This window comes from Neoarius graeffei, chromosome 26, assembly GCF_027579695.1.
Source record: "Neoarius graeffei isolate fNeoGra1 chromosome 26, fNeoGra1.pri, whole genome shotgun sequence".
Lineage (NCBI taxonomy): Eukaryota > Metazoa > Chordata > Actinopteri > Siluriformes > Ariidae > Neoarius > Neoarius graeffei.
The window spans coordinates 13,416,888-13,433,313 of record NC_083594.1 but is presented as its reverse complement, the minus strand read 5'-3'; the positions used below and the strand labels follow the sequence as shown (position 1 = coordinate 13,433,313).

Genomic DNA, 16,426 nt, shown 5'->3' with positions numbered 1-16,426 from the left:
GCACACATGCATAAAGATTACCAGCTTTACACAAGTTCATACAATCATACAACACTACTCCGATTTTTTTCACACCCCCCCAAAAAAAAAAACTCGTACTCCTTTGTACGCAACGAATTTAGTCCCAGGTCTATCAACTATATACCGTAGATTAATACCATGCTAACATGACTAGCGAATCTGCTAGCATAGCACAAGAAAAGAAACAACCTCACAGGAGTTTCGCTCAACAAATGCAGACATGGGAAAAGTTACTCTACTCTACACGTTGCTCTAACACAGAGTTATCGTGAATTATGAAATAAAAATTGACTGACTCCTGTATGATACTAACAGGCTGGCTTCTGGAATGTTTGCTGGTGTCTGCACGAGATCGGATCCACTCGTGCATGTATACTGTGCTGCCGTTTTTGTTTTTCTTACCCGAAGTGGGCCCTCTAAAGGAACTATCTATCTATCACTGGCTTGCAGAGTATGGGATTAATTCACGTGGGTTACATCAGCTAGCTAAACCAGTCCGTTATAGGCAACTCCTCAGTCAGAGCGTAACCTAGCTTCTTGATGTATTTTAAAGAAGCTACATAGGGTTGTTAAAGTAATCGAAATTAGGCATTTTAGCTAAATAGCAAGCTAAGCGTGTAAAATGTTTAGTTAGCACACTAAAAGTGATGATACACGGGGCAAGTTTTGAGGCAATGTTGCTGGGCAATTGCGCTTCAATACTTTCCCACTGAGACTGGCCAAGTTCTATCTGAACGATTTTCGGCAACTTTTTAAGGTCATCCAATCGATCAGAGTGCTAGCGGCGAATCATATGACCACCTGAGAGCTTCTGAAATTTTCAACAAAGATGGCGGCGTCCCTGGCAGTGGAGCGAAGAAAAAGAGAGGCAACTTGTATCTTTTTACGCCGGTAAGTTATGCGTAAACCCAAAGTGGTGAATTGACCTCATGCTTCGAAAATCAACAGACGTTTATTTTTATGTGCTCAGGTTGTAATTAAGACACAGATTTTTTTTCCAGCTAAGTGTAAACTACTGTTAGCTAACCAGAGAGATTGAATGGGATTTAGCTAATGAGCGGTGGTTTTTGCTAACATAGTTAGCTGAAAGTTATTGCAAGCTATGTATTCAGTTTTGCTCCAGAACTGATACTTGAGCGAAATAAAGGCTGAAGCCAAGACAAACGTGACCGCTGCGAATGTTTCAGTGTCCATCTTTGCAGTGTTCGTCTCCCTGGCTACAGACTTGCTCTTATCGGATTGGTTGCCGCCAACTGGCTGTTGCCTTGTGTCTCACCTGGTTGCCCGTTGCCAGCAACACTGCCCAAAAAGTTGCCCCGTGTATCATCACCTTAACTTTCTGCTCTTAAAGATCACTATCGTCTCCTACTAGGTTTCTCCAATCGGAGTCACGGCTGACGTCTGAATAACATGTCTCGCTCAGGGGTCTAGATCAGCTTCTACTTCATAAGTAATGAATCATGACCAGCTTTTAGTTTTCAGGTAGTAAAAGCTGCAATTAGCAACGTGTTCGTTGTTCTCTTGAACAATGTGAAGCTCATCAGTCTACTGACTGTAACTGGGTTTCATCGCAATGAAGAAGAAATACAATATAAACAGAACCAGAAGGGCACTTGGTAGGGGATGTACTGTACCTCCGCCAAGCCACATCAAAATCTAATCAATTGTTCCTTGGCCCATGGCCCACCTTTCCTCCAAATTTTGCCCAAATCCATTTGAGTTACATTAGGAACAGACAAACAAACAGAGGCGAAAACATAACCTCCTCCAACAAAGTTTGCGGAGGTAATTAATGACCTATTTACGTCACCTACTGTCTACAATATTACGTTACTTCACTTACAGTACCAGTTGAGTTAATGGTCATGAGACAATGGCTACGTATCGGCTCTTTTGCAGCTAGGAGGTCACATGCTTGGATACCACATAGCAACGCCATACCGGAGAGCAAGCTTTCAGGTAAACAGAACCCTTGTCAAGGTCAAGCACAAAAGTTTCAGCGGTTTATCATGCTTAACATCTTTCCTTTTCTAGAATTGTCAAGGTAGTTTTCTAGCTGTTTTTGTAAGGTTTGATTACGTCTTCAAGACATAAGTGAACAATTTACTGCGACGATAATGATAACATGTACTTATTATGGCTTATTGATCATTTTGTGTGACACGCTTTTGTTTGGAGGCAGCACGGTGGTGTAGTGGTTAGCGCTGTCGCCTCACAGCAAGAAGGTCCTGGGTTCGAGCCCCGGGGCCGGCGAGGGCCTTTCTGTGCGGAGTTTGCATGTTCTCCGTGTCTGCGTGGGTTTCCTCCGGGTGCTCCGGTTTCCCCCACAGTTCAAAGACATGCAGGTTAGGTTAACTGGTGACTCTAAATTGACCGTAGGTGTGAATGTGAGTGTGAATGGTTGTCTGTGTCTATGTCAGTGTTTCCCAACCTTTCTTGAGCCACGGCACATATTTTACATTCGAAAAATCCCACGGCACACCACCAAACAAAAACGTCACAAAAAGTATATATAATGAAATATAATGATCATCTAGTCTCAATTTACTCACAATTTACTTACTCAGTGGGAAACCTGGGTCTGTTTAGTTGAACACAAAGCTGATAAACTCGCAGGAATTGAAGAAAGACACACACGAAGATCTTCCTCAACAGCTCTGAGTCACTGTCCTTTTTTTAGTTTTTACAGCAGTAATGCTTGAAAAGCCCAGCTCGCATAGATAGGTTGTGGAAAATCACTTTTTTTTTGCTTTCTTCTGACCTCTACTCATACTAGGGCCTTCATCTGGGTCAGAATTTTCTCCAGGACCCAGTTTGGATTGTGTACTTTTTCTTTTCAAATATTTATCCATCGCTATCACCGCTGTCACACCCGAAGCATTACTAATTCTATTGTTTGAATGGCAACAGGTAGATACACAGGTTAATTAGCTACCTGCTGCCATCTAGTGGAAGAGTATTTAATTGTTGTGCCTGTCACTATACGTCGCTGGCAAAGACGAACGAAGACAAATTATTTGCAGTAAATAAATAATTTTCGGAACAATTAAGTGAAATTGGATAATTTCCCACGGTACACCTGATGATCTCTCACGGCACACTAATGTGCCGCGGCACAGTGGTGGGGAATCACTGGTCTGTGTGTCAGCCCTGTGATGACCTGGCGACTTGTCCAGGGTGTACCCCGCCTTTCGCCCGTAGTCAGCTGGGATAGGCTCCAGCTTGCCTGCGACCCTGTAGAACAGGATAAAGCGGCTAGCGATGATGAGATGAGATGAGACGCTTTTGTTTGCTTTTATTCCACCGAGAAAAACGAGCTTTTTAGACAGAAAGAATCATGTTGCGTTGACAACAGGACCGTTTACTAGCATCTGTGTCAGGATTGCGTATGCGTTCTCTCTCTCGCCGAGTGAGATTTAAACGTCATAAAAGTGAAGCCGCGAATTTCGTTGCCAGTGAAAAATTATATGATTACAGAAAATTTCTGATTAGATTTTTAGAAGTAAAAGCCTTTATCTGTCACGTACAAGTATACACACACAGAGCTGATAAGGGGGAAGAGCTGAGAGGAGGAGAGAAGCTGAGCTTCGTGTCATCATCGCTGTAATATTGTTCAATTGCATCTTCAAGACGTAGCCAAACCTTACAAAAACAACCGTATACGTTGAAAACTTTTATTATGGACCTGTTTGAGCTGTTAGAATTACAATAAATGCTTGTACAAGGTTTTTCTGATGTACGTACAGTATCTTGCGAAGTCGCCATGTTGTTTCGCCGCGAAGATCTAAATGCTGTCCGTTACAAGTCAATGCTTCTGCGATAAAATAATTTTTTCCTGTAAAAACGAGCCGAAAACTGCGCTGACAATTCTCGAAAAGGAAAGATATTAAGCGTGATAAACTGCTGAAACTTTTCTGCTCGACCTTGTCGAAGGCTCTGTTTACCTGAAAGCTTGCTCTCCGGTACGGCGTTGCTATGTGACCTCTAGCTGCAAAGAGCCTCTTTACAACATCGTTTTGTCACACACTGATGGCGATTTGGTCGAATTGGACCTTCACTTCCTGTTTAAAATGCAGCTTTGTTTCATAACACTCTGACTTCTGGAGTGCTTTCATATCCTGTTGGTCAAGTGGACATTTTCACAGTTTGTTCCATCCACTGAGACGGAGTTTTAGTGCCCTAATGCGGCATCTCAATCCCGTACTGCTGATTTATTTTATAAAAAGAGAGTTTCTGACGCATATGTAAATGAGGTGTGTGTGAGTGGGTCCAGCTTTCCCCAGGTGGACAAGCAAACTCTAGAATTAGAGCTTCCTCCAGTCTGGACATGCTGTTCCATCATACGGTATCAACTGGAAACAGCCTACGTCTGGAAAACCGCTGTGAATACACCTGTGCTTCAAACAAACAACTGATCAGAATTATGGGATTGCAGGATGATGGAAAGACTCTAGGAGCGAGATGATAAAATCCTCCATCATCGCTTAAGGGAGTCAAATGGTTTATGAAGGTTTAATAATGACAGGGTTCACACAATGTTGGAAGAGAAAGTGAAGAATTTTGAATGGTGATACTTTTCCCAGATCAGGTTTTCAGATCATGTGGCTTTGGTACAGATGTGATGGAACAAAATTATCTGGCATTAAATTGGTAATCAGTCAAGACTTGAGAAGAAAAACCGTCCCGTCGCTTAATGCTTTATTCCAAGATCAGAATAAACAAGCTAATCACTCGTGTGGCAGCAGGAGTACGGTCAGCTGTTGACGGAGAGGAGGCAGGTTGAACCGACAGGTGAGGAGTCTCACCTGTGTCTGATTGCCAGCAACTGACGTGTGTGTCCTTTGTGTGTATTTGCAGAGAAAGAAGCCGGTGACCAAAGAGAGAGAAAGAACCAGCACAGACCTGTGTGTGTGTGTGTCTCTCCGTATGAGACATGCAAATAAAAAGAAGTTCCACTGAGAAGTACGCAAGAGTGCAAAATAAACCTACCAGACTTTTCGCAAGCCTGTACCCCGACTCCTCATTACCTAGAACCGAGAAAGTGTTGCATCATGGTTTAGTCAACTCCATCAAGAAAATGTAACTGGTTCTCACACACACGCACACACAATACTCAAGGAAGCGTTCACTACGGACATATGAAAAACAGCATTTTTCCACCAACGATCATGCTTATTCATTAAGAATAAAAAAAAATGCCATATTATTTATCCATTTCTAGTTACGTTTTATGTTGTGGAACTTCCTGTCTTGCTACATGCTCCTTTTAATGACTGTTACAAAGCGATGACGACGCCGGAGACTCCTTCCTTAAATGTTAAAGAAACATCTCCTCACAGAAAACGGCGCCGTTTCAATAATTACGTTGCCCTTTGTTGAATAACGGCACGTTTTAAATCCAGTTATTAATCAAAGGTGCATCAGCTTTACAAATCCCTGTGGAAGTTAGAACTATAGACGCGCATTCATATAAACTTCAAGTTAATTCATATTAAATTAATAATATAAATCCCTGTGCAAGTTATAATAATAATAATAATACTTTATTAATATTTGTTTTATTTATTATGTATTTTTTATTTATAACTTACACAGGGGGTTGTATTATTAATTTTATATTGTCTTATTTGTCTATTATTATTAAAAAAATATATAAAATTAATAATACAACTCCCTGTGCAAGTTCTCATCTCATCTCATTATCTCTAGCCGCTTTATCCTGTTCTACAGGGTCGCAGGCAAGCTGGAGCCTATCCCAGCTGACTACGGGCGAAGGGCGGGGTACACCCTGGACAAGTCGCCAGGTCATCACAGGGCTGACACATAGACACAGACAACCACTCACACTCACATTCACACCTACGGTCAATTTAGAGTCACCAGTTAACCTAACCTGCATGTCTTTGGACTGTGGGGGAAACCGGAGCACCCGGAGGAAACCCACGCGGACACGGGGAGAACATGCAAACTCCACACAGAAAGGCCCTCGCCGGCCACGGGGCTTGAACTCAGGACCTTCTTGCTGTGAGGCGACAGCGCTAACCACTACACCACCGTGCCGCCCCCCCCGTGCAAGTTATAACAAATAAATAAAAAAGAAATACATGAGCAATAAAAAAAATATAATAATAAAAATAAATAATATAAATGAATATAAAATTAATAATACAACTCCCTGTGTAAGTTATAACAAATAAAAAAACATAATAAATAGAAAGTATTAATAATAATAATAATAATAATAATAATAATAATAATAATAGCATTACTTAATATAAAAATACAAATCTATGTGCAAGTTAACAAAAATTATTATTATTAATCAATATAAAATTGATAATACAAATCCCTGTATAAGCTCTAACGTAAATAAATAAATAAATAAATAAATCAATAATGGAAATCCCTGTGAAAGTTATAACTATAGAAATGATAGCGCATCAGAACAATTAATATGAGCTTCAAAAGTAGCCAGTTTACATGAATGACCTTCATATTAGCTGATCATAAAAAATACTCTTCTTGATTCGCTCTTTCTGAAGTAAAAGTATTATTATTTAAAAAAAAAAAGTTATTGCTTTTAATTATTGCTTGATGGCTGGATCCGAGAGATATATTTAGTTGAATAATAATAAAAAATAAAAAAAAACATTCAAATCATTGTTTTCAATAATCCCTATGTAGAAAAACAAACAATGAATGATGATATTTGTCAGGAACATGGGGAAAAAAACCAGCACGCAGTGTACAAGCAAAGCCCTCGGCAGGGATCCGGCATGACAGAAGGTGCCTCATGTCACACCAGTGCTTTCCTCATTAAGGATTTTGCTCTGGGTGTGACGTGCCAAGTACAGCAGAACATAATTTCTTTCACTTTTCCTTAAAATAGAATAGGTGTTTCTGGGCCTATTTTCTGCCCTGCATTTTCACAGTGGAGAATAATAATGGGATCATGCTGTTTAGTGGCATTGCTTGTTTCTCGCCATCCTGCTTTAGGTTATAACCCGTTTCTATGGCATGCATGAACACAGAATCAACCAAGACTGAGACTTCCAGCCGATTTACAGGAATAGCAACAGCATCTATGCATTAAATATCATGCTCAGGTCACACACGGCTGGTTGATCCGTGAGAACCGTGGCTGGGGCTACAGATTTTGGAGGTGATCCGGTGCATAAATTTGGGCGGAGTAAATAAAGCCATGGCAGCCACGATGGTAGCGACGGAAGACGCTGGTAAAAACGTTGGCGGCAGCGATGTATGTATAGTGACGTCTGGCCTTACGGCAATGACAGCAGTGTGTACGGTTTTCACAGCTGGAGTACAGCATAGCCATGGCAAGATGAAATAAGCCACACCCCCTAAGCAAACTTTTCACTTTCTGAAGAATGTTGTTCCGTGAACATTTTGAGCTCGATGGTTGTGACTGAATGCTACGGTAACCTCCGGACGCCCACACGTATAAGCCTCGCGTATGCCTTCACAGTTGCGACAGATGAAGTCATCCGTTGCTTAATCTACGGCAATTTTCAACACGATAAAACTTTCCGTGGATGGAAGCCACGCCTTCCCGGTTGTCAACATAGTTCCCGGACTCTCATGTGTTCTGACTGAAGGGCCCGAAACATGTGAAGGCTGACCACCGGAAGGCCCAAAATTGTCTCCCGGCATCTACCGTGAAGTGATTCTGGTAATGTGAGACCTTAGCTTTGGACTAAAAGCTATTTAAAAGGGGCAATAGTGAATGAATTTATTTCTTACATGCACAAATAACCTGGAAACATGAATAGGCAGTCAAAACAACAGTTGACCTACTTTCCGGACTTAGGATTTTTCAGAAAATATGCAAAAATGGTACCATATACAAATGCTTAGTTTATATTGAAGGAGTTGGATAATCAAAGTTTTTATTGGCTTAAAAGTTTGATAAAAGGTGTCTGTTGATAGGGTTAAAGGTTCATTCCAGTCATCATGTGCCCACATGGCCAACTAATGGCCTGAAATAGGGCGTACCAAACGGTAATTTTGTCCCGAAGCCATATTTGGGGCCCTCCTGTACCCCCACCAAACCTCTGAGTGTCCTGAAACTCTCTAAGTACACAGTAGAGTTCCCAAATATGATGATGAATCAGTTTAAACCCAATCAACACAAAAACTTTCCAAGATATGGACCCCTGAAATGTCAAAAAAAAATTTGTCTCATTAAAAAAATCCACTTTTAAGGGGTTAATAACTCTAAAGTTAGTAAACTTGTGCTATTTTTAGGTGCAGAATCAGATAGACAGGGCCTGAATACATAGATATAGCAATTTACAGGTCTATATTCCCCTTAGAACAAAAAATATGGGCCTCCAAATATGCTTACAAATTAAGTGTACAATTCCCGGACCCCAAAAGTGGGCGTGGCACCCAAACTTTGAAGGGCCAAAATTCAAAAACCGTTCCAGCTAGGAAGCTAAAATTTTGGATTCTTTCTTTTGACATCATAAGGCACTAATAAAATAAATATCAGGCAAATTGAAGAGGTGTCACTGGGGAGGGTGTGTGAATTGACATGGAATGACCCATAAGATACAGACCATAACCTCAACGGCTGACTTACAAAAATCACAGGCTGCATAAATTATTGATATAAATCCATCACTTGCAGTGAATTTGGCTCGAGTTCTGAGGTAATTCCAGCTAGCGGCTAACATAACAATATGACAGACCCGGTGGTCGCTCAAATCAGCCCCGCTCCTAATTATACATAAATGAATGGCTCGATATAATTTAAACTGTTGAATTATATAAAAATTCACCACCTGTACAGTTGTCATGAAAGGGGAAACTAGCTATAGAGACCGAAACTGTTGTTTTTTTTTGTTTTGTCCCAGGCTGCTTGTTTTCGCTATAAAGTTGGACATTTTAACATAGGGGTCGATTAGCCTGGCAAGCCAGACTAAATGTGAATATTTAGTCTGGCCTCGATCCGTAGACATTTCCGAAGGGTGTGGGAGGAACAAACCGCTGTCTTTCAAACTGTCTCTGTGCGTATAGGCCAACGCTCTGACCAATCAGCGCAACAGTGACTGTGACGTAGTCAGAGCGACAGAAAGCAGTGGGGGAGGCCTTGAAATAAATAATTTTTCAAAATGCGTATTAATTAATAAACAGGTTCTAGATATTAAGAAGTTTGGAGATAATGACCACAAGTTTGGAGTCTGTACCACATGCACTCATTTTTTTTCCCCCAAGTGTTTTTCAAGGGTTTGCTTAAACTGTTTTTGAGAGTTTTTATTTAGTGGTGTTTGGTGAAATAATTTCCCTTAAATTTAAAATAACGGGAAAATAAGAAACAATCAAAAAGTAATGTTTCAAAGCTGTTTATTAATTCTTCGTACTGCACAAACTAGCCCCATCCTTTTGGCTATGAGCGGAGCCAGCTGGTAGATCAGACTTTTGCCATAGCCGGTCGGCAAAACAGCAAAAACATCCTTCTTGAAAAGGAATGAGCGGAGAGCCTCTTCCTGCTCATGGTTCAACGAAAACTCCAAGTCTAATTCTTCTAAAACTGATTCTAAAGCGGAGTCAAACGCGCGCTGTTCACTAGCCGTAGCCATCTTTCCTGCTGTGCTTTCTCCAGCGTCGGTCAGCTTTGTCGTCACTCCTGCAAAAGCCCGCCCAAAGAATCCAAACAAAAACCTTGCGTTGTGATTGGCGGGCACGATTTGATGCCCGGGGTGTTTTTGTTTATATGGTCCGAGGCTAGACCCACTCGCTAGGCAAAAATATTTTTGGCCGCTAGGCGGGTGGGTCTAGTTTACTAGGCTAGGGGTCGATGGGCATTGACTCGCTTTTGGAGCCTGCCTCAAGTGGCCATTTGAGGAACTGCAGGTTTTAGCACTTCAGCTTTGGCTTCACTTTTCATGAACGGAGGCTGCTGATTGGCCGAACCACTGTAACTTCGGGGACGAGCTTCGTGTTCATGGGTGGGAACGGGGCTGAATGAGCAAACAAACAATCGTTCAAGTCTCATTTTCATTCTTAACTCCACCTTAGTGGCCTTGACAAATGTGGACAAATCCTGCTTAAGGCACCTTTAAAGTTAAACGAAACATGCTAAGGATAATTTGAGCAACAACCCGCAGGAGCTCGACACAAAGATGACGCTTTGCTTTTTTGTTGCTTTTCGTGCCTTCTAACCAAGAAATAAATACAGTCACCTTATTGTTCTCAATAAAGGTCGTCCTTTGAAGCTGGAAATTTCCTTCAGATAAAAAAACCACCGTGACTGAGTTACAGTCCATCAGCGCTATGCGAAGACGGTAGACGAGATGAAAGCAAATAAAATAGAGACATGTGTAGCGTGAGCTGGCTGACATTAAGAGGAAAAGATCATGTCTTATCAGAGAACGCCAGAGGGATAAGCAAGTGTGGGGTGAAAAAGGAGGCGAAGGCAAAAGCAAGAGCAAATGTTTAGCATTCTGTCTGGTTAAGCCTGGATACACAGCCTGTATGATGTATACAAATGGGTTTTGGTTTTTTGAGCAAGTTCTCCAAATGGAAGACTGCAGGCGGAATTCTGACAGAATTCAGGTCCAGAATACCAAGCAAGTCTGATTACGCCTGGCCCCGAGTCGGCTCATCTGGCCCAGATTCGCTGTGAATAATACAACTTGGGTAGGATGTCACGACATTCCACACAGAATATACTGCGAGGACTGGAATGATCAGCCTTAGGCTACTGTTGTTTTTTTTTCTGATTCTGTGCCTTTGGACAAGTCTATCTTTAGCTGGATTCACATTACATTTGTCACACTTTGACAAGGTCTCGCTGGCTCCGACTCTTTATTCTCAAAGTGCCTTGGGTAAAACAACAGAATGAGCAAAAGGGTCTTCTTTGAGGGGGGGGGGGGATAAAAAACCTGACAGACTTCACATCTGACAAACAATCAAGGGATGAACAGCTTTTAAACGGTTTCTAAACCCCAACTGCGAGCGAGTTTTATGCGATAACTTCTCGCAAACAGACAGAGCAAATACCACTGATCTCTTTCTCAGCAAGAGGTAAGAGGTCTGAAAACAACAAAACTCCGAGTTAAACTTGTTTGTTTTCCTCGTGTTGGCTTCCAGGTTCCAGATCAACCCTGACAAAAAGGTTGGGCTCTGTTGACTTGGCAAATTACGTATATCTGGGTCATGTATGGTATGTTTGAAATTACACAGGTACTTTCTTGAAGACTTCCATCCACACAGGCAGAGCTGATCTGTCGGTTACTTCCTTCTGGACCTTTACAGGCGTCAGATTCCTCATTACATTTGGAACCTTTGTAGAGCCGAATCATATTATTACTAATCACGGTCATATTACGCCAATACGAAAACAAAAATACAGTATTCATTAAAAAATATTATATATCCATTAGGGTGCATCAGTTGCCCCCTAAAAATGAAAAGTTCCTCCGATCATGATGCATTTTTGTTTTTATGTTCCTTTTGGTAAGAAAACACACTGGGTGAAATATTTTGACAAAATTCCAAAGTTTAATGGTGGCACCAGGAGCTCAAAGTTATGGAAAAAGCTGCTATTTTATGACTTTTATGACAAAATTTCGATCACTTTTCATGAAACATTATGGCACCTTATAGAGTATACCAAATATCTTAGATACACATTTTTAGCCCATATTCTAAATATATTATCAAGCACAGTTTGAGTTTTAGCTGTTCATTGAATCATTTGTTCAACTACTTTTAAACAATACAAATGTATTATGAATCACATTAACGCTTCTCAATCCCTTGCAGAGGTTCTTAACATGATCTCTGGGGCACAAGAAATCAATAAACGGAGTCCAACATTGTGATTCAAACCTTATGCGAAAACATAAAATAAGCGTTTTTTGGCAAAAAAATGAACCTCATGGTGCCACCATTACCATTAGACTTTTGAATATGGTCAAAAAAATTTTACAGGATGTCTTTATTGGTGAAAAGGAACACCCAAACAAAAATGCATCAGATTTTATGAAAGTGAGGGCAACTGATGCACCCTGATATCCATCCAGTACTGCAAAGAAACTCAATTCCTCAACCAGGACACAAAAAAATAAATAAATACAATACAGTACTAAAAATTATAATAACTAGCCAGTACTTCAAATCTAACAATACTAAGTAATACTAATACTCAATCGAACAAAACAATAATAATAATAATAATAATAATAATAATAATAATATTCAGCCAGTATTAAAAACATATGAATGAATGAATTTATTTTTATTTCAAACATGTATGTAACTATTCGTACATACAAAAGAAAGAAAATGAGAAATAAAAAAATAAATAAATAAAATAAAGAGCTAAGACATTATAAAACACCACACATTGTTCAAAAAAGGAGTGGGAATAAGTACAATACTTTTTTTAATTTCCCACCCCTTTTTAACTACCCCGAAATCCAAACTACATTAATACTCCAATAAAAATATATACCATATATTACACTTCATGAATATCTATATAAATATATAATTACACAAATAAATATATACTACATACCATATATATATATATATATATATATATATATATATATATATATATACACACACTTCATAAATATCTATATAAATATATAATTACAAAAATAAATATCTACTACATACCTATCCCTGTAAATATGAATATATAATTTTCATTTTTGAAATTTGAAAATTTGCATTTTCAGTTTCACATAAAACCATAATAATTATCCACTACTACAAAGAAACTCAATTCTCAGTCAGGACAAAAAAAAAAAAAAAAAGCTCTGGCAGGACTAAAAATAATAATAATTAACCAGTACTTCAAATCTAATAAGACTAACTAATACTAAAACTAAATCTAACAAAAAAAAAAATACTATTTACAGCCAGTATTAAAAAAAAATTAAACAATAATATTTATCCAGTACTACAAAGAAACTCAATCCTCAGTCAGACCAAAATAAGAAAAAAAAATGTTCTGGCAGTACTAGAAACAATAATAACTAGCCAGTACTTCAAATCTAACAATACTTCGACAAGACTAAAAAAAATACTCAAAAAATGGAAAAATATTCAGTCAATACTCGTAAAAAACAATAACGAGTACAAGTGAAATAATGATCCTCAGTAAGTTCAAACAAAAACCTAGTCAATACTTGTAAAAAAAAAAAAAGGAAAAAACAATAACACTCAGGCAGTACTGTACTAAAAGCGAATACACAGAGTGCTAAGAAAAAGCCAACACTCAACCAACACTAACTCAACCAGAACTAAAACAAAGCACAATACTCATGTGCCAGTACAAGTTTTAAAACTAACTCCTTATCGACCTCACTCAACGGGAAAATCTCTTCACATGGCTCAGTCCGGATAAAAAGACCGAGGTCTGATATTTGCCCGTCAAGACCAAGCAAGCGAGGTTAATAAGGAGTTTATTATATAGCTTTTTTATTTCCAAGATTAAAACAGACGGTCATTATAAAGAGGCGTGACGCTGCTTTCAGTCACGTCATATTTGTAATGTAGTTGAGTCACGCATGCAGAATAAACGGCTCAAAACTGAATTTCTGTTAGTGGCTTCTCAACACTCTTCATTGCTCATTTCTTGAATAACTCAGTGACTCGTTTGTCTTTCGGCTGTTTTTGAATTCCAATTCATCTTTTTGTTATTGTTGTTGTGTTTTTTGCAACACTGAAAGTCGACGCCTTGGAAAGAAAGTCCGTAATCGCCCACGGGCATTACGGGAAAATACTGGCCACCAAGGAACCAATCAGAGCGCACGATTTTACCGGAAGTAGCTCGTGCCATATAATAAAACAACAATAATACTCAAGCAGTACTATTAAATCATTATAGTCTTCAAGTACTCAGTTAATACTAAAAAGCTAATAATATTCAACTAATAATGCTCCATCAGGAGTAAAATATCAAAAATACTCAGACAATACTAGTTAAAAAAAGCAATAATACTCAACCAGTACTAGTAAAGGAAGACAATAATACAACCCCGATTCCAAAAAAGTTGGGACAAAGTACAAATTGTAAATAAAAACGGAATGCAATAATTTACAAATCTCAAAAACTGATATTGTATTCACAATAGAACATAGACAACATATCAAATGTCGAAAGTGAGACATTTTGAAATTTCATGCCAAATATTGGCTCGTTTGAAATTTCATGAGAGCAACACATCTCAAAAAAGTTGGGACAGGGGCAATAAGAGGCTGGAAAAGTTAAAGGTACAAAAAAGGAACAGCTGGAGGACCAAATTGCAACTCATTAGGTCAATTGGCAATAGGTCATTAACATGACTGGGTATAAACAGAGCATCTTGGAATGGCAGCGGCTCTCAGAAGTAAAGATGGGAAGAGGATCACCGATCCCCCTAATTCTGCGCCGACAAATAGTGGAGCAATATCAGAAAGGAGTTCGACAGTGTAAAATTGCAAAGAGTTTGAACATATCATCATCTACAGTGCATAATATCATCAAAAGATTCAGAGAATCTGGAAGAATCTCTGTGCGTAAGGGTCAAGGCCGGAAAACCATACTGGGTGCCCGTGATCTTCGGGCCCTTAGACGGCACTGCATCACATACAGGCATGCTTCTGTATTGGAAATCACAAAATGGGCTCAGGAATACTTCCAGAGAACATTATCTGTGAACACAATTCACCGTGCCATCCGCCGTTGCCAGCTAAAACTCTATAGTTCAAAGAAGAAGCCGTATCTAAACATGATCCAGAAGCGCAGACGTCTTCTCTGGGCCAAGGCTCATTTAAAATGGACTGTGGCAAAGTGGAAAACTGTTCTGTGGTCAGACGAATCAAAATTTGAAGTTCTTTATGGAAATCAGGGACGCCGTGTCATTCGGACTAAAGAGGAGAAGGACGACCCAAGTTGTTATCAGCGCTCAGTTCAGAAGCCTGCATCTCTGATGGTATGGGGTTGCATTAGTGCGTGTGGCATGGGCAGCTTACACATCTGGAAAGACACCATCAATGCTGAAAGGTATATCCAGGTTCTAGAGCAACATATGCTCCCATCCAGACGACGTCTCTTTCAGGGAAGACCTTGCATTTTCCAACATGACAATGCCAAACCACATACTGCATCAATTACAGCATCATGGCTGCGTAGAAGAAGGGTCCGGGTACTGAACTGGCCAGCCTGCAGTCCAGATCTTTCACCCATAGAAAACATTTGGCGCATCATAAAACGGAAGATACGACAAAAAAAAGACCTAAGACAGTTGAGCAACTAGAATTCTACATTAGACAAGAATGGGTTAACATTCCTATCCCTAAACTTGAGCAACTTGTCTCCTCAGTCCCCAGACGTTTACAGACTGTTGTAAAGAGAAAAGGGGATGTCTCACAGTGGTAAACATGGCCTTGTCCCAACTTTTTTGAGATGTGTTGTTGTCATGAAATTTAAAATCACCTAATTTTTCTCTTTAAATGATACATTTTCTCAGTGTAAACATTTGATATGTCATCTATGTTCTATTCTGAATAAAATATGGAATTTTGAAACTTCCACATCATTGCATTCCGTTTTTATTTACAATTTGTACTTTGTCCCAACTTTTTTGGAATCGGGGTTGTACTTAGCCTGGACTAAAATAACTAATATTCACCAAGTTCTTTAAAAAAAAAAATTATAATTTTCAGCCAGTACTAAAAATGAATGGCATTCTTAAAATTATTCCTAAAAACTCAGCGAATTCAGTATAATAACAACCAGCATCAAAGAAGTACTAATAATACTCAACCGGGACAAAAAATAGAAAGAAGATGGAGATTTCCTGTTTCTTTTTAACACAGTGACACGACAATGATTAATTCCCCGTGCTCGCTGTCGGTCTGCAGAAAGAAAAAAAAACGTTCCCGAGAGCAAAATGGCTGGAAATCTTAACGCCCAAGCCGATGAACGAGTGCAGTGATACAGAACACGATGACTGAACAGAGCACCCGAGACCTCCGTCAGCATTACTGACCGCCAATTTTCCCAAACACACACCAAACCTGCAGCGTTTCAGCTGGGTAATGGACACAGAGCGTCTCTTCTAATGGACACCAGGACAAAGGAAACCGTACCAATGAAAAGTTTGTACACCCCTACTTTACTTCAAACCTATTCATGGGCTTTTCTGTATTTTGAACGCCCCAGCCACGTGCAAACATTCACAAATATCCTGTTTAACAGCTGGAAAGATCCTCTAACAACCTGCGATTTTTTTTTCCTTTACAGCAAAATTCTATCAAGTATGTTCTGATAAACAAGTGCAGAAACAAACGCTGGGTTTTGACAAGTTCCAGATAGTGCAGCGGACAGCTTCACCCCATCGCTGATAAATCCTTTGTGCTGTGTAAATATTCCATGGAA

General features: G+C 39.5%; 1 protein-coding gene across 5 annotated transcripts in view; it reads right to left on the bottom strand.

Annotated features, from left to right (window-relative positions):
- Nucleotides 1-16,426, bottom strand: part of LOC132874309 (E3 ubiquitin-protein ligase RNF123) — a 448,585-nt gene that overhangs the window by 231,613 nt on the left and 200,546 nt on the right. The window lies entirely within an intron of this gene.